This window comes from Chrysemys picta, chromosome 1 (genome assembly GCF_011386835.1).
Source record: "Chrysemys picta bellii isolate R12L10 chromosome 1, ASM1138683v2, whole genome shotgun sequence".
NCBI classification, from domain to species: domain Eukaryota; kingdom Metazoa; phylum Chordata; order Testudines; family Emydidae; genus Chrysemys; species Chrysemys picta.
This window is the reverse complement of record NC_088791.1, coordinates 49887519-49915051: the sequence shown is the minus strand read 5'-3', so window position 1 is coordinate 49915051 and position 27533 is coordinate 49887519. Positions and strand designations below refer to the sequence as shown.

The following is a 27533-nucleotide window of genomic DNA, read 5'->3' as shown; positions in this document are numbered from 1 at the left end:
AGAACACAGTGTTGCAGAAATGGCAGGGAGTGGCAAGCATAGCAATGATAGCAGCAGCAGCAGAGGTGGCAGCAAGTGCCCAGCAGTGGCAGAGCGAACAGTGACAGCAGTAGTGGTGAGTGGTGGCATAGATAGCAACAGCACTGAGCTAGTTGCAGCGGCGGTAGTGGAGGGATTTCTCGACACCCCCTTTTCAGAGGTGGGAGGTGGACCCATGTGAATGCATGTTTGAACTCTGGGTCTTCGCTGACCAAGGACAGCTGACTCTGAGTTGGCTGAAAGGGGCATGGTGTGTTAAATGGACATTTTTTGTCAGACTTTCACACTGCAAGGTGGGAAACGAAGGCAAAGGATACTGCTGGCAGAAGGGTTACATTATAATATATATTCATTTACACATCACTTTTCATTCCAAAGGATCCCAAAGCACTTTACAAGCTAGCTATAAAGAAGAATTACTTTTCCCCACTACAGAAATGCAGCCTCCGCTGAGCTAAAACACAACAGCTCTGCAGTGCAGTGCAATCTTTAAGCATGAGGGTTCAATGCCTTTGTTTTATGGTTCATCTGAAAGATCACAATTCCAAAAGCACAGTGTTTGCCTCTTAAGATGAGACTGGTGCATTGGTTCAGTACTGACTCATAGTGAAGATTGTCACTGATATAATTTTCTTGCTCTGTCCTGGGTTTTTCCACAAAATACTGGCAAGTCCTGATGCTGCTTAACTTGCAAAATGACAGTCTGAAGATGCACAACTTTATGTAATTTTTGATTATCTTTCAGAGGTTTCTGTGTTTGGCAGCCTGCCTTCATTAAAGTAAGCTGAATACAACAGTACCAAACTGCACATCACTGTGAATTACCAGTGCATACGAAAGAGATTATTAAAGTACGGCTAAAACAGTTGACCTCACTTTTCCTAAAACTGAAGCTGATGGTGAATAGATGATCATTCTTGGATACTTAAATATTTTCAGCTCCCTGGTGTCTTTGAGAACCCTGCCCCCTTTTCCTTGGAAGCCCTACCTCAGCTTGACTAACTATATCAGAAGCAAGTGAAGGGACCAGCAACAGAGGCTGAATACTGATCTGGACATGCTGCTGCTGCTACTACTTCTGACAGGATCACCATTAGAAGCCTCACAAGTGGTGTGAGGGAATCAAAAGAAAGTACCTTTTCACCCCCAAAGAACCTGAAGGCCAGGTAGAAGCATATCCAAGAAAACAAACCTCAGGGCTTTGTCTTCTAGATTGGAAGTAGCTAATACAGGAAGGATACAGACAACTCTGGTGGAAACAGTCTAAGGCTTGGTCTACACTAAACCCCCAAATCGAACTAAGGTACGCAACTTCAGCTATGTGAATAACGTAGCTGAAGTCGACGTACCTTAGTTCGAACTTACCGCGGCCCAGACCCGGCAGGCAGGCTCCCCCGTCGACTCCGCGTACTCCTCGCGGCGAGCAGGATTACCGGAGTCGACGGGGAGCACTTCTGAGTTCGATTTATCGCGTCCAGACTAGACGCGATAAATCGAACCCAGAAGTTCGATTGCCTGCCGCCGAACCAGCGCGTAAGTATAGACAAGCCCTAAGGGAAGAGAGCTTCCAACGTATACTAGCTTTGATAAATCTAACCATCTTCTTAATATTGTGCTTTTGTCTCAATTTAGTTTCTCTCCTCTGATCTTGGGACTGCATGGGTAATTTTATCCAGCCCAGTGGCAGGGAGATAGTTGTTGTTGGTTTTGTTTAACTAAATTCTGGCATGTTTGGGAGCTGACCTCACCCACAGAACAGTAGAAATGTCCTCTTTGCCCTATTAGGGAGTTTATTGCAAGGAATTTGTTTGTAATTTCTCTTTAATTTGTCCCTGGGAAATTTTTCCCTCTTTCAGTTTTGCCACTATCTGGAACTATTAAGGTCTTCGCACTCTGCGAAGGACCAGGAGCCCCAGCCCTAGTGTTATATCTCATGCTCTCAGCAGTTTCAGTGGTCACCTGGCCCCAGCAGCAACATCAGAGGGTTTCAGTACCCACTTCCATGCTCAGAAAAGGAATTTTGCATTTACAGTGGGGTGTGGAACTCCTAGCACTAGATGTTTGCATCAGCAGGTACCATCCCCGGGACTGGTATTTCCCATTCTAGGCTACATACTACTCAGTCATGACAATTTATCCATCAGACTGGTGAAGTCAGTATGCTCTAAGAGACAAATTGGATCTTATCCTGGACATTCTGTAATCATTAGGGGACTGCTTCACCATTTTCACCTTTTGCAAATTTCACAGATTCAACTGCCTTCTTCAATATTCAGACTATGAACTAGATTCATCTTAAAGTTTGCTGGGGTCTACACGCCTAGGGTTCTCCTTTTTTATCTTCCATGTCCACTGATAGCAGAAATGACCAGTCATACTCTTAGCCCATTACTGACTATCGCTGCCTGTGGGGTGTGGATGTCCACATTAAACAGCATAAGCCTTGAAACAGTTTATCGGGATTTATTGGCTATTTCTGATCTCCAGTGCTGGCAGCTTTCCACTTTGGACCTTAATAACAGTTCATTTTGAGGGTTTATTGAGCCATTCAGAGATTTTTAGCCTCAGTGGTGTCCTGGCTAAAACATTATTTCTCTTCCTCCATAAAAAAAAGTAAGGTTCTCTATTGAAGGTTTTTTTTTTGTTTTTTTATTTTTTTTTAAACAAAGGCTGAGAAAGAGCTTACTTGGGTTTAAACTTCATCACCATGTGCTATTCACTCTAGCACTGGTTGCATCCCACTATTCTTTCCTACTCTGTAGTTGTGGCTATTGTTGCTCTTTTTTGGCCCAACCGGTTAGCCAGTATCTGAGGCCTTGCTTGGTTGTTTCCGTTAAGAGGAGAAATTGGTGGTACAAGTCAGGTATTTCTTTGGGGCAATCCTGTTTATTTACAAAGAATGTATACAAAGTTGTTTCCCTATACAGAGTAGAAACAAACAAGTGATACTTTCCTTATTCAGAAATCCAAATCTGCCTTTACAGCCTTGTCCTGTGCCCCCAGGAGCTCTCTTGGCTTTCTGGTTCATTTCTGCCTCTTGCAAACAGACACACACAGCTGAAACCAATCAGTGCCCAAGCCCTTGCATTTGCAATCAGTCTCCAGAGAAACTCCTCCGACCAATTGACTTACCTTCTTCTCAGGCCTTGCCATGCTGCTGAGGCCTTGGACAGTGTCTTCTATTGTTTCAGCTATCGCTATACAAAGAACAGTTAGCCAGAATGAAGGGTGCTTAGAATACCCATCAGTGTGGGTAGCCATTAACACCTTCCATCATAACACTATTTATAAGGCAACATGGGTGATAGAGAACGGTGCTCTTACTTAAGCTACTTTCAAACTGTCAGCTGTGGTGACACTAGATCTACTTTCTCATGATGTTCACTCTGGTGAGAAGGTTAAAGTGAGTAGGGATAGTTTTATTTTATTTGTAGACCCTTAAGCTTTCTAGATATAATGATCCACAGATCAGCACTAGAGTGCACCCTGATTACAACACTGAAGTCTACCTATAGCAGTGGACTTCTCTTTCTTTTTTCAATCATAAACTTTTTGTCAGTTTGTGAATACTGTATATTTTCATTCTCAGAAAGTAGTCTGGACAATAGTGTGTCTAAATTATTCTAATCTGCAGAGAATGTCTGAGGATTTTCTTCTGGTGTTTGGCAGTTACATGAAATGGCTACTTTATTCTCCACATCCTCCTTAGCTAGGTAGAACAAGTGATCCCATTTCCAAGCAATTAAGTCAGCAGTCTAGGAATGCACTTTGTGATTTTGTGGCTCATACTAGAAGAAACCTGCAAGGATGCTACCTGATTGTAAATACATTCTTTTTCTAAGTGTTTTGTGATGCATTTGCTTTCCTCTTTGGCTACAGTTTTCAGTCAACTGATCCTTCAGTCTGCTCATCGTGGAAATTTATGTTATTAATATAAAATAAATACATTTTTATATATTTATACACAGTGGGGAAAAGAGAGTGAATATGATTCCTTAGTAATTCTATATACACTTTGTGTGGAATTTTCTTTTGTCTTCTTTCAGATCAGGGCAAGAAATATGAAATAAAGTGAGATATAGTAATTCTATATACACTTTGTGTGGAATTCTCTTTTGTCTTCTTTCAGATCAGGGCAAGAAATGTGAAAGGGGCTAAAAATGCTCAGGTATGACATCAATAAAATGGCTGTTTGTTCATTCAGTTCAAATACTAATAGTTCCAATGTATCTCCTCAGCCAGCAGGCTGAGGTTTTAGTCTCCTTTCTCTTCCTATCAAATTACTCAGTCTCCAGACTCCTGGACTGGACAGAAATACCCAGGAGTTGTGACTTCCACCTACAGTAGGGATCCCTGATAGGAAAAACTAAAATTACAGGTAAGAAACCTCATTTCCTCTCTTCTCATTGTCAGCTCCATAGGCTGAGCTCAATTCACTAGTGGAATTGGTTGAAAAAAGTGAAAATAATGTTGCAAATGTGCATTTTGAACATTCCCCCTGCATATTTTGTTGAAAATGTTTTTCAATAAAACTTTTCTGAGAAGCTCAAATTATTAGTCTGGAACAAAGCTCACTTGTGACTCAAAGGGCCAAATTGCAGCAGCACAGGGAATAAAAGAGTGTAAAGCACCACTTACTCTCTTTGTGCTAAATACCTGTGTACCTATGAGCTGGGAAAGCAGGCTCCTCAGATCTGTTACACTCTGCAGCCCAGGGGTCTCCCACAATTCCTGACATCGGAGATTCTCGCCTCACTCTGCAGGTAGCAGAGGAGACTCAGCATTTTGGCCAGGCTGTTCTGGCCATGATCCCTCTGTTCCTGCTTGCAGCCAGATTTTCTGCCTCCATGGCAGCACTTGTTCAGTGGTTCTATTGCTACTTCCTAACTTCTACCTCCAATGATTGGTTTTTTGGGGGGAATGCTTTTTTTGTTTGTTTGGCTAACCTTGGGGCAGTGGCTAAAGTGTTCTCTCTCTATAGCCCTTTTTTCCTCCCTGGGACAGTTTTTAGTTGGGTGACTGAACCCACCCAGAGGCTCCACTGCAGCACCTTCCTTTTGGTTCTTCTGCACCTTTTCAGTCTGACAGCACAGCCTAAAAAGCACAAAACAAAATCTAAACATTGCTCCATCTGTGAGACATCCTTTCTCAGCTCAGTAGATGGTGAGTTGTGCCCAACTTGCACCCAGCCTTCCATCCCTAACTCTGTTAGGTCCCAGGGCTCTGAGTCAGACGGCCATGTGGGATCCCTTTCCCACCAGAGCAGCTGTGACTCCAACATGGAAAAAGTCCCTGAGAAGAGCAGGGAGAGGCTCTGAATATGAAGAGGAGCCCAGCCAGCTGGAGAACAGAGAGGGGAGTTTTACGGGGCCACAGATCCCTGACCTGAGTGTCCTGGCAGAGAAGCAGCGCTCATAAACAGACCACCTTCTCCCAATTTAACCAGGAGATCTCAGGCACTGTATCCCTTCCCCTCTCCCTGGGGAAATAGGATCTAGCAAGTGAGAACTCAGAGAGATCTTGCGAGAGGGCTTAAGGCCTTACAGAAGGCTAGCTGCAAAAGGCCTCACCAAAGGCATGCTGGAGCATGTTAGAGAGGGAGAGAGGGAGAGAGAGACACACACACACTCATTCTCTCTCTCCAGGACGTCTGAGTCCGCTGATTCCTCTTTCTACTCTCCCTCCTCCACTGAGGATGGTGAACTGTTGGACTTTGAATCAGAACAGGACCAGGGAAAAAACTCAACCAGGATTTTTTCTTCCCTGAGAAATTTGAGGCCATAAGCAGCAAGGTTATCTCCACTATTCAGATTCAACCTGAAAAGATTCCTGAGGGTAAGCTGCAGAGTAAATTCCTCCCCTTGAGGTCCTCCCCTGAGGCTGTGATTCCCCTAGAGCAGCCCTAATGTCAAGAATTGTGGGAGACACTACTAGCAGAAAGGAAATTATCAGCAAGAAATTTTCCATTCAACATGCCTGCACCAGTGGGTGGGAATCAGATTAGACATGAGCAGGGTGTTGGCTCCATCTGCCAGCTTTTCCCCCTAACATGCCAACCAACCAATGCTACACTTGTCTATTCCTGACATATTTTACTCCCTCTCTGGAGCAGTGATAACTGAAAGGAAGTTTTTGATTCTCAGCCTTAATCTTGTTCCCAGGCTGCTCCATGGGCATTCCAACAATACAGAATTAACTGCTCAAGCCAAGTCATATATTCATGATCTAGCCATAGTGAACAATGTTAAACCACTTGATAGCTATATGGGTACTATTTTTACAGAGTTTGTAGAATCTTAAACTCTGCTAAAAACTCGTGGAATTTTTGCTGTTGCTAACCTAATGGTACCAATTCTAACCAGACAAAATCAGTAATATTTAGCCCACTGTCAGGTATAGAGATGACAGGAACTAAAGAACTTGCTAGAGATTTTCTTAATGGTAGCAAGCAATATGAGGGTATTGCGTTGTGCCTGTTGAATTCCAGCCACATTAATTTTCTTACCAATTATAAAAAAAAAAGTAGGTAATCAAAATGTGAGGTAGGATGGAATTTAATGGTTCTGATGCAAGCAGAGAGCCTAACACTGATGAGGATAAATACTAGTAGATCCTTCTGTGTCCGCATTCCTATTCAAAAATATGTTTGCTGATGAGTTGCAGGTATAAAATCCAACCTTTCTGCATTAGGTGAGCAAATCTTCACTATTTGTTAAATGCAGTTTTCTTTACTTTGAATGGGCTGGAATATGAAGAGTCCTTAAGAAATGTCTAGCAAAATTAGGTAACAACATAACTCCTCTTCTCACTATTCTCTTCCTACTGCAATATTTTCCTTATATTTAATGTTTCCAGTGTCTTGAATTCAGCTCTCTAGAGGCTCTCAAGCTTAGAGTTCTTTCACCCTTCGACAAACATGACGTTGCTCACCAGTATGTTTTTTCGAAGCTTGGTGAGCTTTAATGTAAGTCCATTAGCAGGAGTTCTGTATATGTGCAAAAGACTTACCTGTAAAATCCCTTTCTGTTTATTCATTTGTTTCAGATATGAAACACACTTAAGTGTAACACAGATATTTAGGATACATGCAAATAGCATGCCTTTTTGATTCTCTTGTGCAGTTATTTAAACATTTTAAAATTAATATCACAGTGTTATGTTTATTCCACTATACAGAAATATATGCTTATAAACAAGTGTACTCTATAAGCATAAAAAGTTCTTGAACAGAACTGTGGGCAAATAAAATAATTTAGGGATTTCTGAACCTTGCAGAAATCAGTCCTCATTCAGTGCCATACTCTATAACCAATATTTAGTAGTTAAGCTCACATTCAAGTTTAGATAGATATTTTTTTTTCCATTGACACTCAGCTCTATGTGAATGAATTCCTTTTAGGGAGGGTTTTTATTTTGCATAAAGAAGTATATATATTATATTTTTAAATCAGTAATATAAAGTACCTTGTATGGCAGCTGAGAGTTGTGCAGTGAAGTGGAATTTCAGGTTTAATAGATGACTTGGATTTCTAAATTCCATGCAGTTGTCAAAAGGTTGTCTTGATCTCTGGGAAAGGCAAGGGATGAGTGGAAGTATTTGTGCCTTTAGCATCAAGTTTGGACAGATTAGTTCATTGTGACCACTTGGGAGAGAAAAGAATTATTTTATTTCAGTATGGAGTGGATGAGAGAATTTACTGTGTGTCTGATTGCATAAAACATATCTTGTATGGTAAATATAATATGAGCTGGATTTGACTTTGAGATTCTAAGCCTGTGAAGGTTTCATGCACATAGTTTTTTTTTTTCCAAATAGTCTGCCCAGTGCTAATTAAAACCAGTGAATTTAACGTCTCAGCTCTTTTATAAAAATGAAGCTGTTTGGATTAAAATCATGACTATAAACTGAAAGGAATTTCATGAGCTGTTTTGGATAATTTGTGAACTCATAATAAAAGATGCTAGGTAACAGTTGTATTAGTCATGTACTTGTTTACCTTTGCAGATTTAAAAGGTGTTTCTCTATATTTAATGCATAAAAAATTCCTGATCTGATCTAGCTGGGAAATGTTGTATAATAAATTATACTGCCATTCCATGCTTTCCTAGGAACTCTTTTATTTATACAGCAGCTATAGACTCACTCCTTGGAAACAGAAAAAGTGAAGTACCCTGAAAAGTATCACATGATGGCACTGTTTCCATTTCCACCTCCAATGTTATGAAATAAAGCTATAATAAACTGGTATTAAAATGGTGTGTAATGCCAATGTACTTCATATAATTTATGTAAAAGAAAAATCTAACCACTATGGTTATTAATATGGGTATTAAAATGGATCCATATATTTTTCAAAAAGTGTTTTTTGAAACATTTTGCATATTTATAATACCCTTTATTTTGAGTATAGAGCAACAATCCTGCACAAATATTTAAATATTATTAATGCAGATTAATTAAGCACTATATTAGAAAAAAAGGTCACTAATATTTGTTCTGTTTTATTTTTTTGTTTTGATTTTATTGTTGGAGGAGTGCTAATGTCTATACATTTTTGTACGTAATGTAAAGCCTTTTTGTGGCAAGTTAGATCATTAATGCAGAGGCATTTTAAGAAATGCAAATTAGCTTTCCAAGTGCAGAAAAGAACTTAAAGTGTAGTAAGGTCAGAGGCAGGATCAGGCATATTTGTAAAGTGAATTATATTCAGGTATGAATATGAGGAAAGATCTGAGTGTAAAAAGAATCAGTGACTTTGAGTATGTAGATGTTAGACATATTATTTATTTCATCTTTTAAATGTACATATTCTGATTTAATATGAATAATCATTGTTTTATTTCCTTCTAAAATAAACTAAAAATCACCTGCAACTCAGAAAATAACAATTTGCAGAATCATGAATATTCATTTAGTCATACAAAAATATTCCTGTTTCAAGGTAACATGGTGGGTGTGTTCCCACTGCATTGCAACCAGTTTTAGAGAAGGTGAGACTCTATAAGCCTCCAGCCTTGTCATTGTGTTGCACCGTTGTTGTTCAACTAAAATATGTATTTATATATATCTTCCCAGTATGAGGATCATTGCAGATCTTTTTTCAAGAGGAAGTTAGAAAAAAATACCCACTGGTGATGCAGATCTAATAGCTGGGGCTTGGAACTGTGCCAAATTGGGTGCTTGCACTCCAGGAATGTCCTCTACCAGTATAAACTTCTTCTGTTCTATGTGTTTTTGGTGTGAGAGCAAGGAGAATAGAAAATGGAAGTAAAATCTGTTATGTACAACTTACCTCAGAAATAGTAGATCACTGAACTTGACTAGGTAGTGCACTGATGTAGTAAATTCTGCTGGACTTCATCAGTAGGCATGCTTTTAATTTAAAAAATGGTTTTTAGAAAACCTTATAAGATATGGTGTGTGATCTGTCATAACATTTAATCACTAAGGGAAATTATTCCTGTTGCTAAAATCGGTAATAAAGGGTCAGTGTTCTGATCTATTAAAATGTGTTAAGAAAATCATTTGTCATGTATAGTTTATTTTGTACTAGTCAGTAAATAATATTTGAGTCCTTAAAGGCTACTGTTTGGAGATAATAAAAATCTTACTCTAGACATTCCACTTGAAAGTGCTCTCTTCTACATTAGCGTTTGAGCATTATACTACCTCTCTTTCAGTATTTGACAGTGCATGCTATTTTTAGAATAAGAGATAAAAATTATCACTAATATTTAGAATATTATTGTGAAACTGTTTAAAGACCTAGTGGCAAAGATTGGGCTTGAATGATAAAATTAGAATATAAAAGAAAAAAACATTCATTACTCACAACTGTCTAGTCATTTATTTGTCCATTTGTTCATGTATGAGGTGAAGAATTTCAGAATACAGAAACTGGAGACTTCCCTGCTCACTGTATTTCACCATGCAAATTACTTGCAATTTCCAAATGCCAGTGTTACTTTTCAGAACAAATTTCATACAATAGGAATTCAGTGATTATTCATCCCGTTTAATTAATTCAATTAAATAAGTCTGATGCTGTCAGGTGTTCTTTTAATAATTGAATCAACATGCAGATACATAATAAGCATAAAAGCGTTTCTATGGCTGCAGTTAATTTAGATCCAAAAGAATCTGCTATTCCACTACATTTGATATAGATTATTCTATAATATTTCAGTAATGGGTTGCACAAAGGCTGCCTTTTAAACCTTTGCTTTCTCAAATGTCTTTATATATAATGGTTTAAAACAGAAGGTGTTCAAGAGAGGGTGACCTTTTTCCATTACCATGGTTCCTGTCATTAATGCATTATAATTTTCTTTAGAAGTCTGGAAAAAATGTGTATATGTGCACTCTGTAGCAGGTATGAATCAAAGTGTGTTAGTGAAAGTTAAGAATTATCTGTTATTACTAACATAAATAAATAAAAAATTGAGGAAATAATTTTGTTACTTTTTCTGTGAAAGTTTAAACAAACCTTGCACTTTACACAAAGCAGTTACAGACCTGAAAGTTTTGGCATCTATAATCCGAAAAGCAGTTGACATACTATTTTTAGCATTTGAGTATGCCCCATAACTAAATTTAAATCTAATAGAACATTGCATTAGATTACATTGTGTATAAAAGCCAATAGTATATCTTCACTTGCTGCAACAGATCACAATAAATAGCATTGTAATGATATATATGTTAAAAAAAATCAAAAACAAACCACACGGCAAATGATTTATTTGGTATACTCTCAGTAATGCTTGATGTCATAATTATTGTAAATATTAATTGCTGTGCTAAAATGTAAGCAGGATGACTCTGTATTAGATGAAAAATGAAAATAGTCTGTGTACTGGTAAATAGATAATCATACAAAAGTAATTGGGGTTTTAAAACCCCAATCTATTCTGCCAGCATGAGCTCGTTTGCATGTTAATCACAGGAGTGATTTCCTACTTCACAAGGAAGTCCACACTCTTTCATAACCACTTTTAATTGCATTTAAAATGTTGCAGGGTTGGAATATTAGAAATGGAGGGGTATCAGTGTAAAATTAATAAAAATGTTGCTGAACATCTTTATAGACTAAAGACTATAATATATTTAAGGTCATTTTTATTAGAGTACATAAACGTATATTATACCATATTTTTGAGTGATGTGACATGTATTAGCTGTAATAATGAATTAATTTATAAATGTGATTTTTTTCTTTAAAAAGTTGATAAATGAAAACATAATTATAGGCTGAACACTATAGAAATGCATTTTTATTAGTAACTTTGTTTTACATATATGCTAGTACCTGAAGTATTCTTACATTAATATATCATCAATAAAACAGTAAATTAGCAAGAGATTATGAAATCTGTTTTACTGCTAAATCAGAGTGTAACCTGATTCTATGAAAAGTTGTATGCTAAAATTTGTGAACTATAAATGAATATGGTGTTTTCATTGCAAGTGTATTCAGAGGAATCCACTTACTGCTTTTAGCGGAAAAAATAATTCATCTACCCCTGTTTTCGTTTAGAGACTCTAATTGGTTATTTTGAAATCTTAATTTAAACATATATCGACAAAGCAATGATATTAGATGATACATACAATTTATTGATTGTGATTGCTGTAACCAATAATTTGAATTTGTTTAATGGAGTAGTTAGTGACTAAAATTAGTATTTTATTGTAAACTCCAGCTTTGGAATTGGAGTGCTGAATAGAAATAGATAAAATCTATTGTAACAATGACTTTTTATTTAATTTTTGAAGCTCAGATGTAATAAACTGACAATATTAATTTTAAGTGATTTTGTGATATTCATATTATAAGATTCAACACAGCCTCCTCTATAATTTGTAAAAGGCAAATGTCAAAGTAAAGACAAAATGACTTGTTCTCTGACGACAGGAATGAAGAAATGTAGCTTTCTAGTAAAATGGTGTAAGTTCACAATGGTTACAATGTGATCAGTCTCAAAGATACAAAAACTAATTTTTAGTTAAGATGTTAAAATTATATATTTAAGAAGATGAAAAGTTTGAGGATTAAAGAAAAATCAGTCACAATTTTAAAGAGGGTATATTTGCTTTCATCACCAGGTGTTCTTTCTAATATAAATTACCAAGATGATGTTTCCATAACATAGCTTGGGGTGCTCTGGAGATTAAAACTACCAAAACAGACCTATTAAATTTTTCATAGGGAGGGTCCACTAGGGATAATAAGCCAATATTCCTTGTCCCATATTCCAGATGTTTTATGTAATTCTGCATCTTTCTAAACCTAAATCGTAGCTTTTCCAGAAAAAATGTACTATGGAGACTGAGATGAAAGGCAAGAACTGTTGAAATGTTAATTTTACTATCTGCTGTTGAGGTCTGTTACCTTTTTATATTTTTTTTCCTTACTCCCAGTAGCTCAGTTCTGTTTTATGAATGTTGTGGTATTTCGGTTGTTTGAAGTTTTGAAACTTGGAGCATGACTTTGACTTAGCAAAACACAATGCCACATGGTGTGTGACACACTGATGGATAGTCTTTCATCCTTGTGATTCCCATTCTTTCCACTTTTAACTGGTTCATGGATAATAAAAATGAAACATAGTAGTAAAATTATCAAAACAATAATCTCAATGACGTAAAATTAAAATAACTATAAATAAAATGCTGTGGTAGTGTAATTTTAATCTCATCATATTATGAGCTATGATATTTTAATTGGTTCTTTCACATCAAACCTCAGAAACCCAAAATCAGGATTAGAATGGTGGCACAGGTACAGAGGATACAGAATATTTCCATATTGTACACAGACAATAGTTAACATATTCAAAACAAGTATTTTATACAGTGTAATTGGCCAGTTTTGATACATTTCATGTGAAAGGTAGCAAATATTTGAAGAATCAAACATTTTTGGCTCATATCATCCCTTTTCCCCCCGCCACACACACACACTTTCTGGATACCTGTTGTGGCACTCTAGCAATTCTTTGCTACCATAACAGTTCTTAAGGGCTCTGACTTCTAGTATAATTTAGATCAGCCCTGAGACTGCTCTAAATTAAACTGAGAGCTAAATTAGTCTCTGGGCCAACCCAGGATAACGGATGGAAGGAGAAAACATAAATGTGTCTTAAAGGCAGCCCCATCTCCCTCCAATTCCAGTTCAGGTGCTAAACTCAGAACAGTTCAAACAAACCTGAAAATGTGGCCCACTGACTTTTAATTTCTCAGATGCACTCAGCTTGGTTGATAAGAAACACTGTTTCAATGTGGTCATCTCTCTCACCTTTTCTAATTACTAACACCACCTCGCCTTGGCTCTTAATTGATTTTTCTAAAATTATTTTATTAGTTTTTATTGTTGTAGTTTATTATATGCTGTTCTTTCTTAAATTCAGAGAATTTGTATTCAGGCATATCCTATTAAAGGCTAAAGATACGACATAAAGACTTACATATGTGCTTATCTTTATCTTTGCATTTGGTCTGCCTGCATTTTCAGAAATTTGTTTATCTACTCTTTTTTTATGGACATCTCTATGGACAACTGAAAAACTAGTAGCATTATGGAATCATAAATACCAAGAGAGAGCAAACTGAACAAATGAGAAGGGCAGAGATTTTATTCAGACCGTTCGTAGTTTTGTTTTATTAACATATATTTACCTTAAATACCTGACAGTCAGTGTTGGGAGAGTAACTGTGTTTTGTGTATGGATCAGTATCTCCAATCCGTCAAATGAACGCTGTGAAAGTTCACTATCCAAGGAGTTCTCTAGAAAAAAACTGTCCTAATCTATCCAAGATAAGAAACAAGGTAACCACCCCCTCTATTCTCACCTTAGTACAAAATAAGGATGAGAAGACAAAATAAAATGTCCAAACCTTTTTCTTTGTGTGTCACATCTGAAAAGAAACAACAACAACAAAACCATTAAATTAATTCCTAAGGAGATATTCCTTCATTTGTCATATGATGGCTATATTGCCTTAAGGGTATGTGATATGTAATGCTTACAAAGCAGTATTGAGAGCAATGCGTCAGTCTTCAAATATATGTTAAATCTTTCGAACCCCAACTTTTAGTATCCATGAATTTGATCAACTCTTTGTAAACACAAAACAATCCTTTCAGCAGCACCTTTGTCATCTGACCATATGCTGACTTGGTTACTTTAGAGCAGGGGTCAGCAACCTTTCAGAAGTGGTGTGCCGAGTCTTCATTTATTCACTCTAATTTAAGGTTTCGTGTGCCAGTAATATATTTTAACATTTTTAGAAGGTCTTTTTCTATAAGTCTATAATATATAACTAAACAATTGTTGTATGTAAAGTAAATAAGGTTTTTAAAATTAAATTAAAATGCAGAGCCCCCCGGACCAGTGGCCTGGACCCGGGCAGTGTGAGTGCCACTGAAAATCAGCTCGTGTGCCACCTTTGGCACGCATGCCATAGGTTGCCTACCCCTGCTTTAGAGACAGGGTTTGGGAGTGGGGGCATGCCTTATTCTTTTTTTTCTGCTACCTGGTTTGCTGACTACTACAGCTCTGAAAATACAAGATTTTTTTCAGTTTTATAGGAAATAGCAATGAGGCCTCTTCTTTCATTCAAGAATCCTTTCTTTATATCATTCCTTTCTGGTAACCTGAATGCTAGGGCTGAAATTTGAGACAAAGGGGATCTTCCAACTTCAAAGATTGTGTATTAAATTATTATAGCGGCTTTCCATATACTATTTCCTGGAGTCTATTATTTAGAGCCCCATTGTGCTAGGCACTGTACAAATGGAGTAGTAGACAATTCCTATCCTGAATCGCTTACAATCTGAATAGACAAGACAGACGTAGAGTGGGGAAAGAGGTTGAACACACAAGCAGAGAGAGCAATGTGATGGTGGTAAACATCATGTTAGTTTCACAATTTATGTGGGGGGGCTGTGAAAGGGTTTAGTTAGCAGGCGAAAAACTAAATAGAAAGAAAAAACGAAGGATGAGAGGACATGAAAGGAAAGGTTCAGGGGACAGGGCTGGGGAGAAGAGAGTAGGATGGGGAGGTGTGGAGTGAAGCAAGTCCAGTCAGAACTGTAGAAAGGTCTGTGAATGTCAAAATGTTCTGGTATTTGGTTGCTTCCATCCTACTGGCTGCAATCTCTGGAATGCTATCTCTTATGAAGTGAAAGCAGAGAAGACATATAGGGAGGGCAGCAACAAATATTGAGATATTTACTGAGATAAATGCTTCTGTGCTCTTATAAAGCTCATTTTAAGTGATGTGACTCTTTTGCTATTAGGAATTATTTCCATCTATAATCCTAATGAAATACGAACACATATCAGAAAAGATGAATAGCATACATTTTTAATTTTATCTTTATGAAGCCATGCAGACAGAGCAGGGTTCAAGAGACATCAGCCATATTGGGTAGATTCCCTGTCCTGGATGTAAATTTTCTTTAGAGACTGGTAAATTGTTGGGGTCTGTTGTTTTTGTTTTTTGGATTTTTTTTTGACTGGAGGGAGAGAGAGAAAAAGTTATGTTAAAATATATATATATATATACTTACTTAAGAGCCGAGACATTCACATCAGTTGTTATTTTGATTGGGGAAAGGTGTATATAGGACCACGGAGGATTACACTGTTGTTGGGTGGTGGTGGTGGTGGTTGTTGTTATTTTTTAAATGACATCCAAATGGGGAAAATTGAAAGTGGTGGGAGCATTGCAAAAGGGAGAGCTCTCATTATGGTGCAACAATTAAAAAAAAGTTAGCTTAAAATAATTAACATAATGCAAGTAACCAATTTGCATAGTCAAATAAAAATAGCCTTACCTCGAACATAAGAACATAGGAATGGCCATACTGGGTCAGACCACAGGTCCATCTAGCCCAGTATCCTGTCTTCCGACAGTGGCCCATGGCAGGTGCCCCAGAGTGAATGAATAGAACAGGGGACCATCAAGTGATCCGTCCCTTGTCACCCATTCCCAGCTTCTGGCAAACGGAGGCTAGGGACACCATTCCTGCCCATCCTGGGTAGTAGCCATTGATGGACTAGATTTAGCTGACTTTGTTTTTTGCCTGTAGGAATGACCTATAAGATAAGAGAAAAGCATCAACATTTATTTTGAATGGTAATTCCAGAAAATAACCATTTAAAAACAGTAATATATTTGACTATCTAGGGCCAGATCTTCATCTAGTGAAAGTCCCTGTAGCTCCATTGATTTCAATTGAGATCTGGCTCATAACTGGTAAAAACAGATTTACAATTACTTGATAAAATTAATGGTGTAATTGTGAAAACTTTTTCTTCTGTGCTTAAGGAATGAGATGAGACCAGAAACTACCACTATGCCAACCGAAACTGAAGTACAGATTAAAAGGTTTTTTGTGCTAATATATCCTGGTCAAGTCTATCTTCTGGTAATGTGGCTAAAATGCGATATCTATATATGACGCATCCTGCATCATAGTCCCTAATCATAACAAAGAAAGAATGTTCATTTGTTGTCTGATAGTGGAGCATCTTGGCCATGTCATTCTGGAAGAAGGTCAGTGTGGGGAAGAAAATCCTGTTGGCTGCATAACATATGACAATAAGGGGGTAAATGCCCTATATAGAAGAGGTAGTCATGGCATTTGCCAATGGCCTCCATTGCTTAGCCTCTGAAGAAAAATGTATTATAAATTAAAACTATTCTATAATTATTTTAATACAGTCATTAAAGTTAACTAAAATATGTAAATTATTCATACATAAATTCATCCCATAGCTAAACCTGGGGTCACAAGGTCTCTTTAAAGATACAAGCAAAATCCAACTTTTCTACTTTAATAAAAACTAAGGAAATTCCCATACAAAAGCTTTCTTAAGACTCAGTGGTGTATAAGGAAATATTGTACTTTAAAACAGCACTTGCTAAAATGTTGTTAAACAAAGATTCACTAAATAGATTCAATTAACTAAATATTAGTGATTTGAGAAATTTTCAGTTGTTTCCACCTGAACTGTACTCTATAACTTTGGTCATCCTTCACCAGAGACCCCTATTTTTCCCATCTTACACCATCTACGTGAGTGTGAGCAGAAACTACCACTATGCCAACCAAAACTTTATTTCAATTGACAGTTGAACCATCTGTCAATGGATACCAGACCCACACCTCTTCCAGGCCATCTTCTTTCTATGAGCCAGATAATACAACATATATTTCAAGCTTCTAGTATAGTCCACAGATTATGCCTTCCCTTAATCATTATACTTTTGTGGGCTGGGAGAACCCAATCTATTTTATTCATTTTCCTATATCATCTGAGAATCCCAATATATAGCCAATGTTGATCTTCTTTATAGGAATTGGGAATTTTAGCCTCTCATTGTGTCCAGATATCCTTCTCCATCATATTCAATTACCTCTGTATTTGGCACTGGTGCAACCGCTACAGGAATATTATGTCCAGTTCTGATGTCTACAGTTCAAGAAGGATATTGATACATTGGAGAGGTTTCAGAGAAGAGCCATGGAAAAAAATAAAAAATTAGAAAATCTGCCATATAGTGATAGACTCAAGGAGCTCAATCTATTTAGTTTAACAAATAGAAGGTTAAGGAGTGACTTTATTACAGTTTATAAGTACCTAATGGGGAACAAATATTTGATAATGGGCTCTTCAGTCTAGAAGACAAAAGTATAACACAATCCAATGGCTAGAAGTTGAAGCTTAACAAATTCAGACTGGAAATAAGGTGTATATTTTTAACAATGAAGGTAATGAGCCATTGGAACAATTTACCAAGGTTTGTGGTGGATTCTCCATCATTGGCAATGTTTAAATCAAGATATGCTTCAGTTCAGTGGTTCTCAGCCTTTCCAGATTTCTGTATCCCTTTCATGAGTCTGATTTGTCTTGCGTACTCCCAAGTTACACCTCACATAAAAACTACTTGCTTTCAAAATCAGACATAAAAATACAAAAGTATCACAGTGCACTATTACTGAAAAATTGCTTGTTCTCATTTTTACCCTATACTTATAAAATGAATCAATTAGAATATAAATATTGTACTTACATTTCAGTGTATAGTATATAAAGCAGTATAAACAAGTCGTATAAAATTTTAGTTTCTACTGACTCTGCTAGTGCTTTTAATGTAGCCTGTGGTAAAACTAGGCAAATATCTAAATGAGTTGATGTACCCCATGGAAGACCTCTGTGTACCCCCAGGAGTACACATACCCCCTCATTGAGAGCCACTACTCTGGATCAAATAGGAGCTAATTCAGGGATGCCATATGGCCTGTGTTATATAGGAGGTCAGACTAGATCTCAGTGATCTCTTCTGATTTTATAATCTGTGCAACTATAAGAAATGGGCATGTCAGAGATGTAATGATGGTCATGTCCAGCACACAGTATGACATCTTGAGTATGAAAAAAATCCCCCCTTTAGTCCATCCTGATGTTTTCAGGATACATAAGAGAATTTCTCCTGTCCCTGGTATGCAGTAGGCTGGAAGATAGTGTTAGTTATATTTTGCAGCTGAAGGAAGTATATTTTTAAATGGGTTGGACTTAAGTTTTATATGGTACCTGGTGAAGGTCTTCAACCTATAGGACAAAGGTGTGTGGGGTAAGGGGTGCAGAGATGAAGCTGATGTTAGAACCATAACTGCAGATTTCCTACATTACTAGCCATGAGAATGATTAAAAGGATTGGAAAACTTGCCTTATAGTGAGAAACTCAATCTGTTAATTTAAACAAATTACTACATTGCCTGAATTACATCACTGAGGGTTTTAAATTATTGTAACATTCGATTACTGGTGCTTTGTAGGGCATTAACTCTGTCTTCACTAACTTTTTGACTATATTTGACCACCTGCATCTTGTCTTGTGTTAAATTCTCAAGTGGTGGGGTTTCCCTCACTTCCCTTAGTAAATTGTTCCCTAAGGTAATGTAATGTACGATTTCATATGAGGACAATATTTGTTTGATATTCAGTCAGACTACATTTTCCTTTAATTTCTCGTTTCATCCTTTCACTTTGTTAAAACCCTTGTGCTGATGAAGTTTCACCTTGATACTTAAACTCTTGAAATATTTGTAGATGGTTATTGTGTCTTCCTCATCCCCCTTACTATTGTTTATCCAAGTTTTACAAGTTTACTCATTTTTTGCCTCAAAAATCAATCCTTCCAGACACATTTTTGGTGGTCTTTGGATTAATTTGTACTGTGGTAGCACCTAGAGGCCCCAATCATAGACCAGGGCCCCAGTGTGCTAGGTGGTGTACAAAGTCATTACAGAAAGACAGCCTATGCCTCAAGGAGCTTGCAATCTAAGTATAACACAAAATACAACAGATGGATAGAATAAACATATAAAGGAGTACAAGGTACATCTTTCTGGTACTGAGGTGCTCTGAACTAACCACAACATTCTAAGAGCAATCTCATCAGATCAGTATGAAAAGAGAGTGCGGTATCACTTGTTGCTTTGTGATGTGATGTGTAGGCATATGTAACCCACGTTGTGTTGCTTTTTTATGTTGTGTTATTCCTTTCAAACTCATCTGATTTGCTGTCTACAATCACATTTGGGTCTGTTTGGCATTAATGATTCCCCATTTTTTCCCATCTCAGTGAATCTGGGTTTGGGATAATTTTTTCCAAGTTGTGTGTCATTTTGTGCTATTCTGCTCATATTTCTTTGTGCTGTTATGCAGGTATTTCTAGCCCCGTTAAGTTCTTTTGTATTATTTCTATGCTTTCATTGGGTGTTCTCAAAATTTACCAGTTTAGTAACATCTACAAATTTTGGTAATATGTTGTTAATCTGCTTTTCCAGATCGTTAATGGTGTTAAATAAGACAGGTGCTAACAGTGAACTGGATGACATGCTAGTGAACTCCTCTCCCCAAATTTGATACACTGCCATTTATCATTACTCTTTGTTCTTCTTCAGTCAGATTTTGATCCATGTGACCGTGCTGATATCCATGAAATTTGAATTAATTTTGTGAGTGAGATCTTAAAAAAAGATTTCAATATCACAGGCACTTTTGAGTAGTCATCAGTTTAATCCTCATCATGTAATTAATTTCTCTGCAGTACTCAAGTGTGTCTTACTATGATGATTTTTTTTCACATTCTCAGGTCAGTTGCTCCTTATTGGCAAGATACACATCCAGGGTAGGTTCTCCTCTGATTACATTCTCTGCTTCTTGGATTACAAGTTGTCTCCTACATAACCGAGGAACTTTTTTCTTGAGATTTGGTTTTCTTTGTTACCTAACAGATATTGGGTAGTTGGAAGTTTTCCATGAGTATTTTAAAACCAGAGAACACCAACCTTGAGAGTTGGTTCAGGATTTTTTTCCCCTCTGACTTAGTTCTACTGGGCTGCTGTAGATTCTCACTGTACTTTTATCTTTGTTTTTCATTTCTTGTATACTTACTCAAAATACATTTTTATTTATTTTTTTATTAAGGATTTATACTTTCATTTTCAAATGATATCTGCCTTGCAATGTAAGTATAGTACTTTTGACAAATAATGTTGCTGACTCTACCTCTTCTTATAATATATAAAGATGCAGAAACATATGTACCTATTGACCAAGATATTGTCAGATTTGGTGCTGAAGTCACTATGGCTGACTGTCCTAGATGACTTTAGCATCAATGTGGATGATGAATAGGTTAGCTCAGGATCCCATGTCTGCCATGCAATCTACTGGATCTTTGGCTCCATGCGTAAAGCTGGCCACACTCTGTAATATATTTTTGCATAGGATGAGAGGAGTATGTGTGTAGTTGCACCTTCCTTATAAAACAGTTATTTTATCCAATGGTTCATTGCTCACTATTTCTTTTATGTGGGCTTTGGACCAGTTTTAATGGTCCTTCAGGGATTAATGTGAATAGCTGGATTCCAGAACTTGGAGATTGCTGCTCTGTCCGTGGACTTTATTGATGGCTTGTTAGTAATTGTGATAATGAATGTTGTGTTTATTCCATGATTCTATCACCCTCTCATTTGTGGCAGAATCAACCCTTTCTCTGTGCTTAGCCAAAATGTTGCTTTTCAGAATTAGAGATTTCCTTTAAGAATATGTTTCTAAAAAAAAAAAAGCTTTCTTTTTATTCTGCATTATTAGTGCCTGTGGGAGTTTTCTGAGTGGTGGGCGTTGTGGTGAATCCAGGTTGTCTTCACTGCGATATAGAGTCAAGTATGTCTTGCCATAGGGAGTTTTTTCTGTACTTTTGAAGTTACATTTTCTGTGATTCAGGCCTGACTAGCAACTTCCCTTCCACCAAATCACTGTTCTGAAAGTGCTTCTGGAGTTTTGGATTGCAATCTGTTGTTTAAGTCCATGCCTTTCTTGCTTGATATAATCCAGTGAGGGAAATGGTGACACTATTATTGGATACTGTCAATCCCAGCTTCCTAGAGAATAAGATGCCAGCACTTCTACCTAGTAGCCATTACACCCGTACATAAGATCTTGACACTGATCTCCCCAATTACACTGCTCTACAGCCAAAATGCTTCTGAAATAAATGTAGTCAAACTTTACTAATTCTGGGTCACTGAGAACGAAAATGATGCTTAACATTATTGATTGGCTCTAGTTTTATTGGGTCAGTATATACGACCCTTGACTTGGGAATGGCGGAGGATAAGTGAGTTATAAAGGGAAGGGATCTCAATTTAAACCAGAAATGAGTAAAATACATCTTTGACTGGATCTATGAATAAATCTATGACTGGGTTTGGACAGTACTTGCTTTTAGGCAAAACAATGAATGATGCAATCTGAAGCTGGTATTGCATCATACATGATATGAATTGCATCATGTTATTCCTAGAAGTCATGGATGATGCAATCATAACGAAGCTTACATCACTATGCTAAACAAATTGCCCTATATCAGCTCTAGAAATCATACAGTGTCGTGCTCTCTTATTTGTCAGTGTTTGATTTTGCAAAGGGACACATTTCTGTTTAGCCAAAGTGAGCAGAGATGCCTCGTACTTGTGTGAACAGTGCAGATAACTTCTGCTATGTTTGTGGTGAAGTGATTTTTGCATCACAAAAGCACAGTATAACCACTTTGGTTAAGAAAGCCTATCACCTTTATTTTGGCTGCAAAATTGGAGATCAGGACAAGAGGTGGGCCCCACACATATGCTGCAACACTTGTGCAACAAATCTTCGCCAGTGGTTGAACAGGAAAAGGAAATCTGTGCATTTTGCAGTGCCAATGATTTGGAGAGAGCCAACAGATCATACCAGCAATTGTTACTTCTGCATGGTGCCTCCAGTTGGGAAAGGTGTGTCAAAGAAGAAAAAGTGGACTGTGCATTATCCAAAGATTCCATCAGCTATACGCCCAGTACCCCACGGAGAAGGACTGCCGGTTCCTGATGCACCAGAATCATTCTCACTTGAGTCAGACGAGGAAGAGGAAGAGGATGAAACTTCTGGTCCTGAACCATCAATGTCACAGGACCCACATTTTCTCCCATCCTCCTCCTCTGAATCATACCTCATAACACAAGGTGAACTGAATGACCTTGTCAGGGATTTGGAACTACCCAAGAGTAAGGCAGAGCTGTTGGGCTCCAGACTACAGCAGTGGAATCTCCTGGCAGGTGATGTTAGGGTTTCCATGTTCCGTGACCATCAAAAGGATCTTGTCCCATTCTTCTTCATGGATGGTGATCTTGTAGCCTGCAACAACATCGATGGTGTGATGGCAGCCCTCAACATCGTTCACGGTCCAGATGAGTGGAGACTGTTCATTGATTCATCGAAGACGAGTCTTAAAGCTGTTTTACTGAATAATGGCAATGTTTTGCCATCAATTCCAGTTGGTCATGCAGTCCATATGAAGGAAAGTATGACAACATGAAATAACTTTTGAGGTGCATAAACTATGACCAATATCAGTGGCAGCGTTGTGGTGATTTGAAGGTTGTTGCTCTCTTGTGTGGTCTGCAGACTGGATACACAAAGTACTGCTGTTTTCTCTGTGAATGGGATAGTCGTGCAAGAGATTCCCACTACATCAAGAAAGATTGGCCACTCCGACAGTCATTGGAGCCTGGGAGGAAAAGTGTTCAGCATCCATCACTTGTTGAATCAAGGAAGATTTTGTTACCACCCTTACATTGATGAAGAACTTTGTCAAGGCCATTGACAAAACACAAGCAGCTTTTAAGTACCTACATGGAAAATTTCCAAGGTTAAGTGAAGCTAAGATAAAGGAAGGTGTCTTTGTTGGTCCTCAGACTTGTGAACTTCTTCGAGATGATGCATTTGACCATGCACTGCGTGGCAAGGAAAAGATGGCATGGAAATCCTTCCAGTTAGTGACAATAAATTTTCTCGGAAACAACAAGGCAGACAACTACAGGTTGTTGGTGGAAAACCTCCTCAAGGCATACAAAAGCCTTGGTTGCAACATGTCACCAAAGATAAATTTTTTGCACTCTCATCTAGATTTTTTTTCCACCGAACTGCGGAGCAGTGAACGACGAGCACGGCGAGCGATTTCACCAGGACATTGCAACAATGGAAAAACGCTGTCAGGGCAAATGGAGCCCATCAATGCTTGCAGACTATTGCTGGACAGTGACAAGAGATGCTCCATTTAATGAATACAAGAGACAAGCCAAGAAGGGCCGAGTAGACACTGAATAGGACTAAACTATGTACATAATAGTTTTTTTGCCTTTTGTTTCATAATAAATTTTATTTATATAACCCTTTTGCTGATTTTTAAAGTGTTACATAAAGAGGACAGGTGAAATATTATCATGTAAAACAACCATAAACACATGAAAAGACCTAGGTTTCCAATTTATGATTAAAACTCTACTATCTACACAATATACATAGACATAAAACGTAAAAACTTAAATATCTTAGAAACAGTAGCCAATCAGTTGTTTTAATTGTCATATTTGAATTCAGCACATCAAAATACATACTAAATAGCACATTTTATCTCTGAAGCAGACGACTTCTCAAAAATTGTAGACCAGTGTTATTTTTGGACTCTACTCTTCATCTTTTGTAGTTGTGGTAAGACAATACTGGCAATACTCAGAGTGTTTGTTCTCCTGACTTCTTCCAGGCTGCTTTTAGGCCTGGGTATCGCATGGCAACCACTTTGGTGATTGCTCTCCATGAAACAATGGACAAACATCAAATGTCCGTGGTAATGCTCTGACATGTGTCAGCTGCCTTTCATGTTGTTGGCTTTGCAGATGTGGGACTTTGGTAGGACTGAGGGAAATTTAAAAATAGAAAGCGATAGTGGTGGAACTTACCTCACTATGCTTTAATGGCATCTGCGAAAATTTTAGCCGATCCAAATGAAATCCTACTATTTTTGTAACATCACAGCGTGATGCTTCTTTCACAAGACGTGCCCTACAAGTGTCTAGATTCTCCCAAGGATGGGAGGAGGGAGGTATGTAATATAAAAAAATAATTTCATAGAAGTAATTTATTTTTTAAAGAAAAGATTTTAAGATGAAATTTTTTTAAAAATTGCTTTTATAAAGAGTGAGCAGCTTATTTAAGATGAAGATAGAATCTGTTTTGTTAACAGAACAGATTTGAGAGGACCTATGCTGAGAAAGAGTTGGGCTTAATTTGGCATAATCTGACTACACTATCTGAAGATACAGCAATAAACCACATAAAATTGATGCTTATCCGAGGATTTAATGCACCTTCTTCTGAGATATTGCAGTGTTATCTTACATTAATATAGTGAGGAGTGGCAGGAAAGTTCATATAAAATGACAAGTTTCCCACTGTCAATGAATAAAGGTCTTTGAAATTCACGTAAATTTTCAGCTAAATCCCTGCTATTTTTGTGTTAGGCAGAAACTCTGAAATTTTGGAAAGCTGTGGCAAAATACTGTATTTACTCGATCATAAGCCGGTTCATTTATAAGCTGACCCCCCCCACAAGATGGATAAGTAAAAATGGAAAATTTTTATAACCCATTCATAAGCTGACCCTATAATTCAGGGGTCAGCAAACTTCAGCTCCCGGGCCATCAGGATAAGCCGCTGGTAGGCCAAGATGGTTTGATTACCTCGAGCGTCCATAGGCACGGAGGTAAACCTCAGTAAACAAAGTGTCCCGGCGCACCAGCTGCTTACCCTGACGGGACGGGACAGCAACTGGTGGGGAATTTTTTTGGGGGGGAAGAAGCTGGGAGTCAGGGGAGTGACCACCTGCCACATGACCCCACCCTTAGCCCGGGACCCCCACACTCTCCCTATCCCATCCCTTCCCACCTTATCTGGGGAGGGCCAGGGGACGACGTCTCTGACCTGGCTGGAGCTGCTCCGGCAGGCTGGGCAGTGTGGCCACAGCCTGTGCCAGTGGGCCAGACCGGTCGCAGCATGTTCCAGCTGGCTGGGCCGGGCAGCGTGGCTGCAGCGTGCTCCGGTGCCCGGGCGGCGCTCCTGGGTGGCGGGGCCAAGTCGCACGGCTACAGCCTGCCAGGCCCGGAGCTGCAGTTGCTTCGGAGGCGGGGGGGAGATCAGCGTGGCCAGAAGCAGAGAGACTCTGGCCCTGCCTCTTCCCTTCTGGCTGTGCTGCCTCTCCTTGCTCCTCTGTTGGGGGGAGGGGCTGTGTCCCACCTCTCCCTCTCTGTACCTGTTCATAAGCGTACCCCTGTCTCTGGTGCTTCCTTTTTTTACTAAAAAAATTAATTTGGCTTATGAACGAGTATATACGGTGTATGGCTGAAAACGATAAAATGTGTTATCTCATGATATCGCCACCATTTACACATTTATTTACATATCATAATAGGGTATTGCAATAGTATCCCTAGAGAACTGGTATACCACACAACTTTACTCCAAGCTCACTACTTTACTCTTTATGTTGCATTGTTGTACTGCACATTATGTCAACTATGTGCAGTGTTTCAAATGTAGGCTAAAATTTATTGCCAGGTGGCATGAATGAAGCGTATAAACATTTTATGGACAACAGATGCAGAGAAATGCAGGAATTTGTCTAATGAATTATAGAGTTATTGTGCTAAGAGATGCAAACTTTTATATTTCCTTTCTCTTAACTGGTGTTGGACAATAAGAATATTAGTTTAGAAATCCAGTTGAAATCTAATCCTACTATTACTCTGCACTTGTATATACTGTTTGTCATTCAAACTGTTTGAGATAAAGCACTATAAAAGGTTGAAAACTGTCCTTAGATGCTAGGGACATGCTAATAGAAAGGTAAGTTGCTTCTAACCTTGTGTCACAGTGAGTCAATGGAAGATTCAAGAATAGAATACACATTTCCTGTTTCCCAGCCCTATGTTTCATCACTAGGTCACAGCTGCCCATTTTATATATGTATACAAACCTTCCATTAAAATGATAACTTGATTGTATGAACCAATGAGGATATTGTTATTTTGTCAAGCATATATTCTGTAGTTGCAAATCTAATTGACCACTTATCTCCAAAATATTCTCATTGGTTCCTGATGGAAAAATTGAGGTATAACAAGTGTTTGTTGATTTTCCTTCAAACTGCCCTTCTCAGAATTAATTCACCTTATTATCAGGATTTTAAAATACTCATATGGGGCCTGATACTCCATTCCGTTACACTTAGACCTGAGAGTAACTCCATTGAAATCCACAGAGTTAACCAGTGTAACTGAGTTGAGAATCAGGCCCATAGTACACATAGATTGTATCATGCTGTCTTCAGTTCTGCAAGAGTTTTGTTTTAAAATTGTGTATGAATTTTTATGATGCTTTTCTCATTTCAACAAAGCTTTATGTTTTGGGAGACGAGAGAGACTTCACTTGAGGAAGGGGTAGAAATGGAAAAGTTTAAACTAATGCAATATTCATTATAGTGATCAGACATATGAAACAATGCGGTGGTCATTCTTTTCACAAACAGTAATATAGTTTAAAAAAAAATTCTCCATGAGCACAAATGTTCAGTTGAAAAAGTATTTTACAGTATTGTTGTGGCTAAAAATTTCTTAAAAATTCTGTAAAAACAAATAGTGAAATTGGATAAACCTCAGCTCTGAAATTATTTTTAAAAAGTTTATTGGTTAGTGACAGCTTATTTTGTTAAGTAAGCAGATTCCATATGTGATATTAAGCAAATAATTCTGTGATTTGATAGTTGCCTATTAGGGTGAGACATCCTGCAATGTAACTATATTTGAAGTTATTTACTGTTTTTCCTCTGCCAAGTTGTGATTGTTTAGTCTGCTAACACTTGTACTAAAGGTTTTTCTGGGCACTGGTTAGCAGTTGTTTTCAAAGCAAATACTAAATCTAAGATGACATTCCTTTAAAAAAAAATTCCTGTTCTGGCAGAAAGAACTTGATTTGTGTTCTTGTGCAATGTTCTTTTAGTGTTTCTAGTATGGCTGTTGAAATCTATACTTTATATGATC

General features: G+C 37.8%; 1 protein-coding gene across 25 annotated transcripts in view; it reads left to right on the top strand.

The window, feature by feature from the left end:
* FOXP2 (forkhead box P2) overlaps window positions 1-27533 on the top strand; it is a 584095-nt gene that overhangs the window by 215628 nt on the left and 340934 nt on the right. The window contains exon 4 of one of the 25 annotated variants that reach the window (XM_065556285.1): window positions 20213-20248. The exons of the other annotated variants lie outside the window; for them this stretch is intronic. The gene's annotated coding sequence lies outside the window, so the exon portion shown is untranslated. The remainder of the gene's footprint in view (window positions 1-20212; window positions 20249-27533) is intronic. 25 annotated transcript variants of the gene reach the window in all.